This window comes from Phyllobates terribilis, unplaced genomic scaffold (genome assembly GCF_046119375.1).
Source record: "Phyllobates terribilis strain yellow unplaced genomic scaffold, ASM4611937v1 Scaffold_726__1_contigs__length_752350, whole genome shotgun sequence".
Taxonomy (NCBI): Eukaryota; Metazoa; Chordata; class Amphibia; order Anura; family Dendrobatidae; genus Phyllobates; species Phyllobates terribilis.
This window is the reverse complement of record NW_027363486.1, coordinates 735,467-752,351: the sequence shown is the minus strand read 5'-3', so window position 1 is coordinate 752,351 and position 16,885 is coordinate 735,467. Positions and strand designations below refer to the sequence as shown.

Genomic DNA, 16,885 nt, shown 5'->3' with positions numbered 1-16,885 from the left:
GTAGACAAATGCTAGCACAAAGGGTTCTACCAAACCCAATTAACACAGGCTAGCGATAAATCTACATCTAGCTGAGAAGGTTGTATTCCCAGAGCTTCAAAGGAAATTCAACAGAAATCTTTAGCCGGGCCGGCGCCGACATGGAATATGGAATATCTAAAGTTCTATACCTCCAATAATTACGGGACCTATATTTTAAGTGACAGGGTCAACCAAGGAACAATATGCTTATTTTTCAGTTGCTGTGAGCCCCTCCGTGGAGCAGTGGCGCAAAAGTAACAAAATAGCAGACTGCAACTATGTCATGTGTGGTCTCTAAAGAAAGGCAAATTCATAATGGAAATTATGGCGTCGTTTGCAAGCTTCCGCAATCAACGAGCGATAATTTACCCCAGAAGTTAGCGATTTTAATAAAAATGTGAAGACTGGAGCCCAGCTCACATGATGTCAGCAGAGGAGGTGTGTGGGCCGGCCTCCAACCTTCGGCATAAAAGACCCCACTGAGGATGGATCCGGATTCATTGCCAGGGGGTATAGAGACTATAAGCAATGGATCCCTTTCGATAACGGTCAAGGTAATAAGTGGGGTGCCCCCCCTCCAGCTACACTGAATCGTCTTTGCGATCTTATAGTAAGTCTTCCTTAATCCTTATTATTTTGTGTAACTGCATATGTATTGTATTGTCTCCATTTGTAAAATCTTGTATATTTTTCATAAACACTGCCCTTTTGAATTAATTATAAAATTTAATAGTCCTGTTTCTTTTGCTCTGTAATCGTTCCCTCCCCCGAAGCCATACGCTACCAGAACACAGGCGTCCGACCAGGCCTGTATTATATTTCAAACTCGGTCAGTGGTGGCAGCGAATTTAAAAAAATAAGTGGGTTATCGTGAAGATGGCAGTAACCATACTCGGCGTATACACATATTCCGTGGGTTGGAATCTGGAGGTGTGCACGCCATACGCTCACTGGGCGCTTGCCGATACCTACGTAGTGAGTAATCGGGGTTGTGTGCTCGCGAATCCCTGCTCAATGCTGACAATGTGATGGCAGCGGTGGAATATTGTTTGATCTCCCCAGTTTCGTCCCTGTCGTTCCCTGACAAATTGTTGGCAGCGGTGGGATATTGTGTGATCTCCCCAGTGTCGTCTCTGACACCTTACATGAATTTTTAGATGATGAAGAAGATATGATTCCCGAGAAGAATGTTTCCCACATTCTGAACATTAAAATGGTTCCTTCCCTGTATGAGTTCTCTGATGTGCAACAAGTTTTGACTTCCAACCATAACATTTCCTACATTCTGGACATGAATATGGCTTCTCTCCAGTGTGAGTTCTTTGATGTTTAAGAAGATCTGATTTGTAGATAAAACATTTCCCACATTCTGAACATGCATATGGCTTCTCTCCTGTGTGAATTCTTTGATGTTTACGAAGATCTGGTTTCTGGATAAAACATTTCCCACATTCTAAACACGAATATGGCCTCTCCCCTGTATGACTTCTGTAATGTATAAGCAAATTTGACGTATGGTAAAAACATTTCCCACATTCAGAACAAGAAAATGGCTTCTCCCCTGTGTGAATTCGCTGACGCATGAGGAAATGTGATTTCTGGTTGAAACATTTCCCACATTCTGGGCATGAATATGGCTTCTCCCCTGTGTGAATTCTTTCATGTTTAAGAAGGTCTTGTCTCTGGATAAAACATTTCCCACATTCTGAACATGAATATGGCTTCTCCCCTGTGTGACTTCTGAAATGTGTATGTAAATTTGACTTATGGTTAAAACATTTCCCACATTCTGAACATGAAAACGGCTTTTCTCCTGTGTGAATTCTCTGATGTGTAAGCAATTTAGATTTATGTTCAAAACATTTCCCACATTCTGAACAGGATAATGGTTTCTTCCCTGTGGGAATTATTTGATGTTCGACATCCCTTCTCTGGCTTTCATTTTGCTTAACAGTCTGTGATGAATCCAAGTAGATGATGGATTGAAAAGGCTCAGATGACTGATTTCTGCTCTGAAGGGCTGGAGGTATAGCTGGAATAATGGCACGCTTTTCATGGGTATCTGGTTTGACACCACAGTCATCTGCCAAGAATAAATCTGATTTTATTATTTTTCAATATCAATGCCTTATATTTTATAACATTTCCCTATACATAATTCTATACAAATCAAAGTATAATGAAACTATGACCTAAGACAGTGGTGAGCCATCTGTTCACAAATCCCATGGTACTGAACCCCTAACATCCAAGCGACAAACATAATACATACAGGCAGAAACATTTGAGGCAATAAAGGGAGGATTAAAAATAAGCTTTATTACATTACAATCTACAGCAACAGATAAAAATACACGCCATAAAAACATGTAAGATCGGGTATTCCCATCTCCGAGAAACTATCCCAGTATGTAGTAGGTGTAATAATATTAGCAATTATCTCCAATTAGAAATGTAGTATAGTTCTTCTGATGTTGCTTACGCCATTTGCAGGCCATTGCAGTAGCTTAGGTATCCATTTTTACTACCACTCATACAGTGACAGTTAGGTATCCATGCTTATGACCACTAGCAACTAAGTTACTGCAATACCGTGCACATGGGGTAAGCGACATTGAGAATCAGAACTATACTACATTTCTAATATTTCTATTTCTATTATTACACCTACTATATTTTGGAATAGGATTTTGGAGGTGAGAATACCCCTTTAAGGCTGTATGCTTAGGACTTATCCAGGGCTCATCCAGATGCCCCATTCCATTGTCTTGTGATTACATTTAGGCTGTGTGCCCACGTAGCGTTTTTCAAGCGTATATGCTGCGGAATTTCCGCAGCGTAAACGCTTGAAAAACGCATGTATATCCGCACCCCATGGTCCCCAATGGCATTCCGCAATGTCAATGCCCATGCTGCGGATTTTTCCGCAGCGTATATGCTGCGGTCAAAAATCCGCAGCATGTTCATTAATTTTGCGGAAGCGCAGCGGAATCAATGTGCGGATGGTACCCAAGTCTGGATGAGAGGAGACTCTCATCCAGACCTGGGTACCAAAGAACCTGTAAAAAAAAGAATAAAATAAAGTTTATACTTATCTTCTGATGTTTTCCCTCCGTCGCGCTGTTGTCTGAAGGACCTGCCACGTCATTGAGTCATGTGACCCACCACATGACTCAATGACGTCACCGCAGGTCTTGCACACAACAGCGTGAGCCGCTCAAGACTCCGGACGGGGCAGAGAATGCATCAGAAGGTGAGTATAAAGTTTATTTTTTTATTTTTTACCATTCTGAACAAGTTGTCAAGCACTTTTCCAAGTGATGCTTGGAGAAGTGCTTGATAACCCGCATGCAAAGACGCCTCACAAACGCTTCTACCTGGCGGGAAAACCGCATTTAATATCCGCATGCGATTTTCCCGCCAGGGAGAAGCGTAAAAAATATGCTTCAGGTCCGCAACGTGGGCACATAGCCTTATCCCTCTTGACATTTTGTATTTTTATGTGATTTGAATTGTGATTAATAAAGTGTATTTTTAATCTCTATATTGTCTCACATTTATCTATATACAGTGTGACAAAGTCACTGGCAAAGTTCTGGAGGGGAGAAATGTTTCACTGAGGCTATTAGTGTCAGTGATTTGAAACCTAGAAGATTTTCTCCAGCACACTATGTGTTGAGAGGGGTTAATCTGCCATTTTAGAGGGCTCGGTTTTTTATGACTATAGAGCGGGTGGGAGGTCATTCACCATATCTCCACCCCAGGGTGTGGTCTGGGATATAAATAACCAGCCTTTGGAATCATTAGCTGTTCAGTGTGTCTGAAGAGGCTAACTCCAGGGAGGCACTAGTGTGTTGCTAAACTTAACTGGGTGTGTTTGCTAACCTTGTGCGTATTGACTGTGCTATATATTTTATTTTGTTTTCCCATTATGCCAGAAGGGCAGTATTTGTTTTGATAGCCTTTACATTGTTTTATGCTGTGCTTGAACAAGCTACTGAAAGTTTTAAAGAGGCGTACGGAGCGGAGCCGCGCGTGTACGAGGCGTACGGAGCGTAGTCGCGCGTGTACGAGGCGTACGGAGCGTAGTCGCGCGTGTACGAGGCGTACGGAGCGTAGCCGCACGTGTACGAGGCGTACGGAGCGTAGCCGCGCGTGTACGAGGCGTACGGAGCGTAGCCGCGCGTGTACGAGGCGTACGGAGCGTAGCCGCGCGTGTACGAGGCGTACGGAGCGTAGCCGCGCGTGTACGAGGCGTACGGAGCGTAGCCGCGCGTGTACGAGGCGTACGGAGAGGAGCCGAGCGTGTACGAGGCGTACGGAGCGGAGCCGCGTGTGTACCAGGTGTACGGAGCGGAGCCGCGTGTGTACCAGGTGTGCGGAGCCACGTGCGTGTGTGCGGAGTGGAGAAGCGTGTGTACCAGGTGTACGAAGCGGAGCCGTGTGTACGAGGTGTACGGAGCAGAGCCGTGTGTGTACGAGGTGTACGGAGCGGAGCCAAGTGTGTACGAGGTGTACGGAGCAGAGCCGTGTGTGTGCGAGGTGTACAGATTAATACTTATTAATCCATAAAGCAGCAAATATCCTAGAAATCAAGACTCTCTTCACCTTGACCATGAAGCTTCTGATCAATATATCCCGAGTTATCTATCTGCACCCTCTGAATAGAGCGAGTTCTGTGTCACTAAGATGAATGATGATGGGAGTGTATGTGCATGAAGGAAGCTGTCAGTTTCTATGTACCTCCATTTACCTCACTATGGCTGTATACATGTTTGTATGTATTTCAGCCATTAACTCCTTGTTCGGTCTAAGATGATGTGATGTGGCTTCCGTACACATAGTTGATGGGAGGTATGTATCACAGAGGTGGTTGTCCTCTGTGATGTAAACCTGGAGTATTGCTCTAGTGCACATAGTACTAAGAGGCTTGTTTTGTGCTTCTGGACCAGGGTTTTAGGGGCAGCTTGAGAGATGGGTAGGCCTGGCTGCCCACATACCCACCCCTGGGTGTGGTCCATAGGGTAAAATGGAGTCTGTTTGTTTTGACACGTGGTCTGTGTGTGTGGAGGTAAGAAGGCCCCCGTGTGTCATCTCCAAACTGGACTGTCTCTAAAGTGCCATTGTTGGAACTGTTTACTTTGTTTTGCCTGCATTGAAAGGCCATTTCTTTTCCTTTGCTTGTGATGTGGTTTATGAAGAACCAATAACCCAGCAAGGACATATGGATGGAAACGGTTCCCGTGTTGCTTCACCACGCACCAAAGTGAGTAGCATTCCCACAATTGGTGTTAGAAATACGGGCAGCGTTCCCAGGGAACACGTGTGACTGCTACAGAGGTCCTGCATGCCCTAGGCAAAGGCGGCCATAAGCCAGCAAATAACGTCAGATAGCATGGAGAACCTAGTGAAACACCTGGTACAAGCCCAGCTGCAGCAGCAGTACCAACAACAGCTGGCGTAACAGGAGACAAATAAGCTGCTTATGCAACAGAGTTTTGTGGCATGGCAGCTGATTCGACTCAAAGGTCAGCTGATGATTTTCCCATCCTGAAGGCGGTAAGGAGAGTCCTGCAGAAAATGACCAAGGGTGACCACATACAGGCCTTTTTGACCATTTTTGAAAGGGTCGCTGAGAGGGAGAAACTCTAGCCAGAGCAATGGGCAAAAGTGCTGGTGCCATACTTAACGGGGGAGCTCCAGAAGGCCTACTATGACTTAGCCTTAAAAGACGTGCTTGAGAGTGACAATGTCAGGGTACAACGGGTCCACCGCTGGGCATATCACAGTGACAAACCCCCTCGCTACCAAATGTTTGATTTGCTGAACCACGTCCAAAAATGGTTGCAGGCAAAGTCCTCTACCCCTGCGCAGATGGTAGAGCAAGTGGTAATGTACTAGTTTGTGCACTCCTTTCCGAGGCCAATACAGACTTGGGTTGCCCAGGGTGATCCCCGAAATGCCAATGACCTGGTCAGACTGTTCAAAAGATATCAGGGGGTCGATGGTTCCTTGAGGAGGCAACCTACTCCACACTGGAGGTCCCAAGAGGGGGCTGAGACCCAAAAAGAGGTTGGGTGTCCAAGGTCCAAAGGGTCAGTGCAGGTATGCCAAAGGTCCCAGCTGGCAATATTATATGCTGGAAATGTCATAGCCCAGGCCATATAGCCCCCTGTAGTCCCCTGACCTCCAAGCAGATGGACTGTAGCCTGGGTCGCCACTGTTCATACTATGTGTATCCAGATTGCAGTGCGAACTTTCCACACAACAAGGGGCCACAAGCTTGTCCTGTAATGGGGAATGGTCAGCAAGTGCCTGGACTGCTAGGCTCAGGAAGTTTGGTGACCCTTGTGAGGGCCACATTTCCTCTCCAGCTTATCCCTGGGAAGAAGGTTGACGTCAATTGCTTTCACGAGGATGCTAAAGACTATCCAGTGGCCAGAGTGGACATTGAAATGTGCCCAGATACTGAGTCTCATGAGATTGGCATGGTCTAGGACTTACTGCACCCCATTATTATAGGTCAGGACTTTTGTTTGTTTTAGGACTTTTGGGGGAGGGTGACAGTGCTCGATTAAGAGACGGGTCGCCCCTAAAGAACTGTCACCACACTCAGAGTCTGACAGGTTTCCCTTCTATGTCCTTGTGGGGGATGACGAGGTAGTGACCCTTGGGGCTAACATATCAGATTTAGGGGTGACCAGCAAAAATGTTGGGTCTGCCCAGGATTGGGAGCTAACTCTAAAGGAGGAATTCAATAATGTAACCGTCTTAAACGGTATAGCGCAAGAGCCAGGGGCTGACACCAGGTTTCCCTATTTTATGTTGAGTGGGGACTTATTGTACAGGGTTACTAAGGTCAGAGAGGAAATAGTGGAGCAATTGTTGGCACCATGACCATGTAGACGGAGGAAGATGAACATGGTCCATGCACATGTCTTGACCATTTGGACGTGGATAAAACTTTAGAACGGGTTGTGCGGAGGTTCTATTGGCCCAGATGTAACCTAGTAACATAGTTTTTAAGGTTGAAGGAAGACTAAGTCCATCTAGTTAACCCATAGCCTAACATGTTGATCCAGAGGAAGGCAAAAAAAAACCATGTGGCAAACACTAAGCTCCACATTGGGGAAAAAAAATTCCTTCCTGACTCCACATACGGCAATCAGACTAGTTTCCTGGATCAACGCCCTATCAAGGAATCTAGTATACATAACCGGTAATATTATACTTTTCAAGAAAGGAATCCAGGCCCTTCTTAAATTTTAGTAGTGAATCACTCATTACAACATCATGCGGCAGAGAGTTCCATAGTCTCACTGCTCTTACAGTAAAAATCCCCGTCTGTGATTATGATTAAACCTTCTTTCCTCCAGACGTAGATGATGCCCCCTTGTCCCTGTCTCAGGCCTCAGAGTAAAAAGATCAGTAGAAAGGTCTTTGTACTGTCCCCTCATATACTTGTACATAGTAATAAGATTACCCCTAAGCATTCGTTTTTCCAAACTAAATAACCCCAAGTGTAATAACCTGTCTTGGTATTGCAGACCCCCCAGTCTTCTAACAACCTTGGTTGCTCTTCTCTGCACCAATTCTAGTTCAGCTATGTCTTTCTTATACACCGGAGACCAGAACTGTACACAGTATTCTAAGTGTGGTCGCACTAGTGACTTGTATAGAGGTAAAATTATGTTCTCCTCATGAGCATCTATGCCTCTTTTAATGCATCCCATTATTTTATTTGCCTTTGCAGCAGCTGCCTGACACTGGCCACCAAACGTGAGCTTGTCGTCCACCAATACACCCAGGTCTTTTTCAGTGACAGTTTTGCCCAGTGTTTTACAATTAAGCATATAATTATACATTTTATTTCCTCTGCCCAAGTGCATTACCTTACATTTATCCCCATTAAAGCTCATTTGCCATTTATCAGCCCAAGCTTCTAGTTTACATAGATCCTCCTGTAATATAAAATTGTCCTCCTCTGTATTGATTACCCTGCAGAGTTTAGTGTCATCTGCAAATATTGAAATATTACTCTGTATGCCCCCTACAAGGTCATTAATAAATATGTTAAAAAGAAGCGGGCCCAATACTGACCCCTGTGGTACCCCACTGTTAACTGAGACCCAGTCTGAGTGTTTTCCATTAATAACAACCCTTTGTTTCCTATCACTGAGCCAATTCTTAACCCACATACATATATTTTCCCCTATCCCCATTGTTCTCATTTTATGTATCAACCTTTTGTGTGGAACCGTATCAAAAGCTTTTGAAAAGTCCATATACACAACATCCACTGCATTTCCTCGGTCCAGTCCGGAACTTGCCTCCTCATAAAAGCTGATCAGATTAGTTTGACAGAAACGGTCCCTCGTAAACCCATTTTGATATTGGGTCATGAGGTTATTCTTCTTCAGATACTCTAGTATAGCATCTCTTAGGAAACCCTCCAGGATTTTACCCACAGTAGACGTTAAGCTTACCGGCCTTTTAATTTCCAAGTTCAGTTTTTGTCCCCTTTTTGAATATTGGCACCACATTTGCTATACGCCAGTCCTGAGGTACAGACCCTGTTATTATGGAATCTTTAAAGATTAAAAATAATGGTCTATCTATGACGTTACTTAATTCCTGCAGTACTCGCGGGTGTATCCCATCTGGGCCCGGGGATTTGTCAACTTTAGTGATTTTTAGACGCCGCCATACTTCCTGCTGGGTTAAGCAAGTGACATTTAATGGAGAATTTTGGTTATCACTGATCATGTTTTCTGTCATGTGATTTTCTTGTGTAAATATTGTTGAGAAAAATCATTTAGCATATTGGCTGTTTCCTCATCCTCATCCACCATTTCACCCAGACTATTTTTAAGGGGGCCAACACTATCATTTTTTACTATTTATGTAGTTAAAGAATATTTTGGGATTATTTTTACTTTCTCTGGCAATGATTCTCTCTATCTTAATCTTTGCTGCCTTGATTTGGTTTTTACAGAATTTATTTAATTTTCTGTATTTATTCTGTATTTATTTAATGCCTCATCATTACCTACTTGCTTTAGTTCTATAAATGCTTTCTTTTTGTCACTTATTGCGCCCCTTACAGCTCTATTCAGCCATAGTGGTTTCCTCCTATTTCTAGCATGTTTATTCCCATAGGGTATATATTGTGCACAGGTCCTATTCAGGATGCTAATAAATGTCTCCCATTTGCTTTGTGTAGTTTTATGTCTCAGGATATCGTCCCAGTTTATTGCACTAAGATTATCTCTCAACCGTTGGAAATTTGCCTTCCTGAAGTGTAATGTCCTTGTAACCCTTCTACTACACATCTTATTAAAAGATACATGAAAGCTTATTATTTTTTGATCACTAATACCCAAGTGACCCCCAACTCGTTTATGTGATATGCGGTCTGGCCTGTTGGTTAATATTAGGTCTAGCAGTGTCCCCCTTCTTGTTGGGTCCTGAACCAGTTGTGAAAGGTAATTGTCTCTCATAGTTGTCAAAAACCTATTACCTTTGCTGGAACTACAGGTTTCTGTCCCCAATGTATTTCAGGGTAGTTGAAGTCCCCGATAATAATGACTTCTCCTTGAGTCGCTGCTTCATCTATTTGCTTTATGAGGATATTCTCCGCTGCTTCCATTATTTTTGCAGACTTACAACAAACCCCTATCAGTAATTTATTATTTTTTCCCCCTCCCCTTATCTCCACCCATGGGGACTCTACGTTTTCATTAGATTCACATATATTCTCACGCAAGATGGGTTTTAAGGGTGATTTTACATATAAATATACACCCGCCCCTCGCTTGTTTGTATGGTCATTTCTGAACAGACTATAGCCCTGTAAATTAACAGCCAAGTCATGGCTGTCGTCCAGCCATGTCTCAGATATCCCCACCATGTCATAATTATTTTCCAACAAAATTCTAATTCCTCCATTTTGTTGGTGAGGCTTCTGGCGTTAGTGTACATGCATTTTATGTATCTCTCTGTACCTCTATTCCTTCTTACTATTTTGACTGTTCTAACTCCACCCCCAATTTCTTTATTTGTGCTCTAGGTCACTATCTGCACTATCTGCCCCACCTATAAAATGAATACCCTCCCCCCAATCCCTAGTTTAAACACTTTTCGAACCTTCTAGCCATTTTCTCCCCCAGCACAGCTGCACCCTCCCCATTGAGGTGCAGCCCGTCCCTAGCGTAGAACCTGTAGCCAAATGAGAAGTCGGCCCAGTTCTCCAGGAACCCAAACCCCTCCTTCCTACACCAATTCCTGAGGCACTTATTTATCTCCCTAATCTTCCATTGCCTCTCTGGCATGGCACGTGGTACAGGCAGTATTTCAGAGAATACCACCTTGGAGGTCCTTGCTTTAAGCTTGCAGCTTAATTCCCTGAAATCATCTTTAAGGACCTTCCACCTACCTCTAACTTTGTCATTTTTGCCAATGTGCACCATGACTGCTGGGTCCTCACCAGCCCCTCCCATTAATCTGTCAACCCAATCGGCGATGTGCCGGACTCCAGAGCCAGGTAGGCAGCACACTGTTCGAAAATCCCTGTTTTTGTTACAGATAGCCCTTTCTGTTCCCCTAATAATTGAGTCCCCCACTACCAGAACCTGCCTGGCCTGCCCCGCTCTCTTATTTCCCCCCTTACTGGGAGGACATGCCTTGCTGCAGCAGTGCTACCCCTGTACTGACACCCCCCTCATTTGCCAACTTTGCAAACTTTATGGGGTGTGCCAGATCAGGACTAGCCACCCTGGCACTCTTCCCTCTACCTCCCCTTCTAACTTGTCACCCAGCTAGCTGCCTCACTGTCCTGAAGCTCCCTACTACCACCCTCCCCCACACCTACCCCAGTGAGCAGCAGACTCCTTTCCATATTGTCAATGGATCTCAGTGTTGCCAGCTGCTCATTTAGATCCAGAACCTGGGCTTCCAAACGCACAAGATGCGCACATCTCACACAGCAGTATGCACCCATGACCGGCTGTTCCAAGGATTGCATACATGTGGCAAGATGTACACTGGATAGCATTGTCAATTATGGAGCTCATTTCCTAATTGGGATTGCACTAGACAGAAAATTTAAGTAAAAAAGAAATGTAAAGAATTAATAAAATACAGATAGCAATTTCGTCCAAATTCCTCCCTTCCAAATTCCTTGAATCCAAAGTCACTAAATCACAAGTCACACACTTACTTCCTTTTGCACTTACGCTCCGGCCACACTCAGCTCGTTCACACTCGCTATAGAAGAAGATTTAAAGAGTTTTTTTTTTCACCTTTATCAGCAATCCAACCTACAGCTCAATGCACTTCCAAAGGACTTCCAAGTGCTGCGGAATATGATGGCGCTATATAACTAAAAATTGTTGTTATTATTATATTAAAGTACAAATATTTATCATAACATTAGAAACAGCAAAAAATAGATTTTTTTACTTTGCATAAGTTCTTCATACAGCTGAATTTCACCACCACTAAAGGATTAGGTGGCTTATAGCAGAGTGTAACACGTTTGCAAGAGAAAAAGAAAAAAATATGTTTTGTTCTCTGGCTAGCTACAGAAAACATCTATTTTTTTACTCTGAAAATAACAGAAGTTCACCGCCTCTAAAGTAGTAGCTGGCTTATAGCAGAGTGTATCAAGTTTGTCACAGAAAAAAATATTTTTTGGACTCTGCCTAGCAAGAGAAAAAAATCTATTTTTTTTACCCTGAAAACAGCTGAAGTTCAATGCCACTAAAGTAGTAGGTGGCTTTTAGCAGAGTGTATCACGTTTGCGACAGATAAAAATACTTTTGTGGACTCTGCGTAGCAACAGAAAAAATATTTTTTTTTTACTGTGCATACAGCTGAATTTCACCCAGCAAAAAATGACAAAGTGGGCTACTATAGCTTGCACTATCACATTAGTAAATGAAAAAAAGTCTGCATCCAGCTGAATTTCAACCCCACAAAATCAAAAGTTGGGCTACAAGGGCTTGCTTGCGTTATCACATTAGCAAGTGTAAAAATATATACAGTACAGACCAAAAGTTTGGAAACACCTTCTCATTTAAAGATTTTTTGTATTTTCATGACTATGAAAATTGTACATTCACACTGAAGGCATCAAAACTATGAATTACCACATGTGGAATTATATACTTAACAAAAAAGTGTGAAACAACTGAAAATATGTCTGATATTCTAGGTTCTTCAAAGTAGCCACCTTTTGCTTTGATGACTGCTTTGCACAATCTTGGCATTCTCTTGATGAGCTTCAAGAGGTAGTCACCGGAAATGGTTTTCACTTCACAGGTGTGCCCTGTCAGGTTTAATAAGTGGGATTTCTTGCCTTATAAATGGGGTTGGGACCATCAGTTGTGTTGTGCAGAAGTCTGGAGGATACACAGCTGATAGTCCTACTGAATAGACTGTTAGAATTTGTATTATGGCAAGAAAAAAGCAGCTAAGTAAAGAAAAATGAGTGGCAATCATTACTTTAAGAAATGAAGGTCAGTCAGTGCGAAAAATTGGGAAAACTTTGAATGTGTCCCCAAGTCCAGTTGCAAAAACCATCAAGCGCTACAAAGAAACTGGCTCACATGAGGACCGCCCCAGGAAAGGAAGACCAAGAGTCACCTCTGCTTCTGAGGATAAGTTTATCCGAATGACCAGCCTCAGAAATCGCAGGTTAACAGCAGCTCAGATTAGAGACCAGGTCAATGCCACACAGAGTTCTAGCAGCAGACACATCTCTTCAACAACTGTTAAGAGGAGACTTTGTGCAGCAGGCCTTCATGGTATAATAGCTGCTAGGAAACCACTGCTAAGGACAGGCAACAAGTAGAAGAGACATGTTTGGGCTAAAGAACACAAGGAATGGACATTAGACCAGTGGAAATCTGTGCTTTGGTCTGATGAGTCCAAATTTGAGATCTTTGGTCCAACCACCGTGTCTTTGTGCGACGCAGAAAAGGTGAACGGATGGACTCTACATGCTTGGTTCACACCGTGAAGCATGGAGGAGGAGGTGTGATGGTGTGGGTGGTGCTTTGCTGGTGACACTGTTGGGGATTTATTCAAAATTGAAGGCATACTGAACCAGCATGGCTACCACAGCATCTTGCAGCGTCATGCTATTCCATCCGGTTTGCGTTTAGTTGGACTATCATTTATTTTTCAACAGGACAATGACCCCAAATACACCTCCAGGCTGTGTAAGGGCTATTTGACCAAGAAGGAGAGTGATGGGGTGCTACGCCAGATGCCTGGCCTCCACAGTCACCAGACCTGAACCCAATCGAGATGGTTTGGGGTGAGCTGGACTGCAGAGTGAAGGCAAAAGGGCCAACAAGTGCTAAGCATCTCTGGGAACTCCTTCAAGATTGTTGGAAGACCATTTCCGGTGACTACCTCTTGAAGCTCATCAAGAGAATGCCAAGAGTGTGCAAAGCAGTCATCAAAGCAAAAGGTGGCTACTTTGAAGGACCTAGAATATAAGACATATTTTCAGTTGTTTCACACTTTTTTGTTAAGTATATAATTCCACATGTGTTAATTCATCATTTTGATGCCTTCAGTGTGAATGTACAATTTTCATAGTCATGAAAATACAGAAAAATCTTTAAATGAGGTGTGTCCAAACTTTTGGTCTGTACTGTATATATGGGATACTCGTGCATACCGCACAATACAAGCAGTGCACAACACAGTTCTATGCCATGGGCCCTTCTGTTTCTGTCTGAATCTCAGTAATTGCATAAGAAAAAAAAAAAGTGCTGCAAGGTTGATTTCACAGGCACACAGCAGAGGACTTATCTACGCTATCTGACTTCCAAACAAGCCCTCATCTATCTAGCTAAAATCTCTCATTAAACAGGAGCATATTCAGCAGGAGGGTCTGGCAGCAGTGACATGCGCTTGGGAACGTGGCTGAATGGCGCTGAGGGAACATGGCTGCTCTTTATATAGAGAGGACATGTGATTTTAGCAGCCAATGGCAGAAGCCCTTGTGTCTGGACAGTGTGGATGCTTCCTGTGCTCTGATTGGCTAGCCGCACTTTCCTCACTTAAAGTTACAGGAAAAAAAAAAGATTACAAGCGCTCCGCTGCTCTGACCTCTTCTGCGGTCTCCCCACCCCCCTTCCACTCATTTAACACGCCCCCCACTCATAATAAGCAAGCACTAAGCTAACCAAACTGTTAAAAATCTTGTAGTTGCCCCGCAATCAAGTTTCTGCACTTATTCGCTGAACGTTGCCAATTTTCCTGAATTTAAGTAAAAATGCTCGCCTTTGTGAACACGAATCCGAATGTGCCACACTCGTGCAGAACTTAAAATTGAGATCGGATTTTCAACATATTTGCTCATCAATATTCACAATAACACTAATTTTGACCAGGGGTGCCCAAACTTTCACATGCCATGGTAAGTCGTAAGGACCATTTATTTCCTACTATCGTTTGTGAAGAATTCCAACGTTATCACCACATAAAGTACAGAAAAGAAGTTTTTTTTGTCCTGATGAAGAAGTCTGTAGTACTTTGAAATGCGTTGACTAAGTAAAGAAAATGTCTAGGTCTCTTGAAACCAAGTTCATCTTTAATTAAGAAAAAATGGTCACCTGCAGTAGTCAAAGTGCTTTATTTGAGTTTACTACCACCGAAATGTACCACATAGCTTGTAATACTCTATGGGTGAGTAATTGAACCCAGAAAAAAAATGTCAATGCTTTTTTGGAGGGTTAGGTAACACTGATTTGTATCACAAAGCACGTAATACTCTATGGATAAATAATTGAATTCAGAAAAAAAATTCAACGCTTTTTTGGAGTGTTATATAACACCAAAATCTACCACAAAGCACGTAATACTCTATGAATGACAATATAGTAAATGTTTTCAACCCCCCCAAAAAAGAATGTGGTCAACTGCCTCAGCTATATATTTAGCAATGGACTGCAAAGCCCTAAGCCCTGCCTAAAGACTGTACTTAGCCACTATCTCTAGGCTAAATGCAGAATGTATCTGATACAAACAGCAAAGCACATAATTAGCACTTACAAAGACTGTTAGTATGATAGTTCAGCTACAGCGCCAGTATCAACACTAGAGGTGTCTGATTCATTAAAGTCCTGGACAAGCATTCTTTCACTCCAATAAGAACTGTCCCTGAGCTGTGAAATGGCGTCAGTGTGCCAAGCCTAGCGCCGCCTGTCCTTTTATACCTCTAATGATATAATACGGCCAACCAATCTCAGTAATGGTACTACCAAGATGGCTAAGGCATTACAGTGACCGCAGGCAATCCCCGCATGTTTATTGGTTGTGTAACAGAAGCCAAATATGCAGGGGCGGGGATTAGAGTTTCAAATTCGAACACTGGCTAATGCTCACCAAGTAACAAGCACATCCAAGCCCCCAGATACTCGAGTGATATCCGGGTATAACCGAGCGCATTCGCTCATCCCTAATGCAGACATAAAACACTCTTTCAATTATTCAAAATCCCTCATAACATTCGTTGGCTAAACCTTGATATCCGCCCCGTACGTGTGAGGTCAGTAAGAGGTTTAGCAATCGGAAAAAACCCCTAAGAAATATCTTATAATAGTTGGCGAATCCTAGAAAACGTTGCCACACTTTCAGGTCACTAGGTTGGACCCAATCTATTATGGCTTTCACCTTCCCAGGATCCATCGTAAACCCATCAGCCGATAAAATGACCCCAAGAATGAAACTTCCTGAACAGAAAAAAATTCTCAATTTTAGCAAACTAAGAATTTTTTGAGCAGTGCAATTTTTTTTAAACATGCAGCGTCAAACCCGCAGCAAATCCTGATCGTGAGCACATATCCTAATACTACACGGACATATTCCTGGTGAGAAATCCAAGTCAGGCAAAAAAATCATCACTGTAAATCACAACAAATCTCCCAATGTAATCAGAGAAATATCATTCAGAAAGTTGTGAAATCCTGTTGGTGCATTGGAGAATCTGAATGGGAGGACGAGATTATCGAATAAATCCTCAGACGATAAAGACGCCGTTTTCCACTCATCACCCTTCTTGCTGAGAATCAAATTGTAAGAACCATTAGGTTCAAGGTTAGGAAAGCATTTAGCCCCCAAAAGCTGATTATAGTTACGGCTCTGCACGGCATACACCTCGTACACATACGGCTCCGCTCCGTACACCTCGTACACACATGGGTCCGCTCCGTACACCTCATACGCGCGCGGCTCCGCACACCTCGTCGCGCGTGGCTCGGCTCTGTACACCTCGTACACACGCGGCTCCACTCCGTACACCTCGTACATGCGCGGCTCCGCTCCATACACCTCGTACACACAAGGCTCCGCTCCGTACACCTCGTACGCGCGCGGCTCCGCACACCTCGTACAAGCGCGGCTCCGCTCCGTACACTTCGTACACACGTGGCTCCACTCCGTACACCTCGTACACGCGCAGCTCCGCTCCGTACACCTTGTACACACACAGCTCCGCTCCGTACACCTCGTACGCACATCTCCGCTCCGTACACCTCGTACTCGCGTGGCTCCGCTCCTTACACTTCGTACACACACGCGGCTCCGCACACCTCGTACACATGTGGCTCCGTTCCGTACACCTCGTACACACACACGGCTCCGCTCTGCACACCTCATACACATGCGGCACTGCTCCGTAAACCTCGAACACGTGCGGCTCTGCTCCATACAAACACGGCTCTGCTTCGTAAACCTCATACACTCACGGCTCCCCTCCTTATATGTCACAAATACACGGCTCCGCTCGGTACACCTCGTACGCGCGCGGCTCCGCTCCGTACACCTCGTGCATGTGCGGCTCTGCTCC

General features: G+C 43.9%; 1 pseudogene; it reads right to left on the bottom strand.

Annotated features, from left to right (window-relative positions):
• Positions 1–1,166: 1,166 nt before the first annotated feature.
• Positions 1,167–16,885, bottom strand: part of LOC141236830 (uncharacterized) — a 363,062-nt pseudogene continuing 347,343 nt past the window's right edge.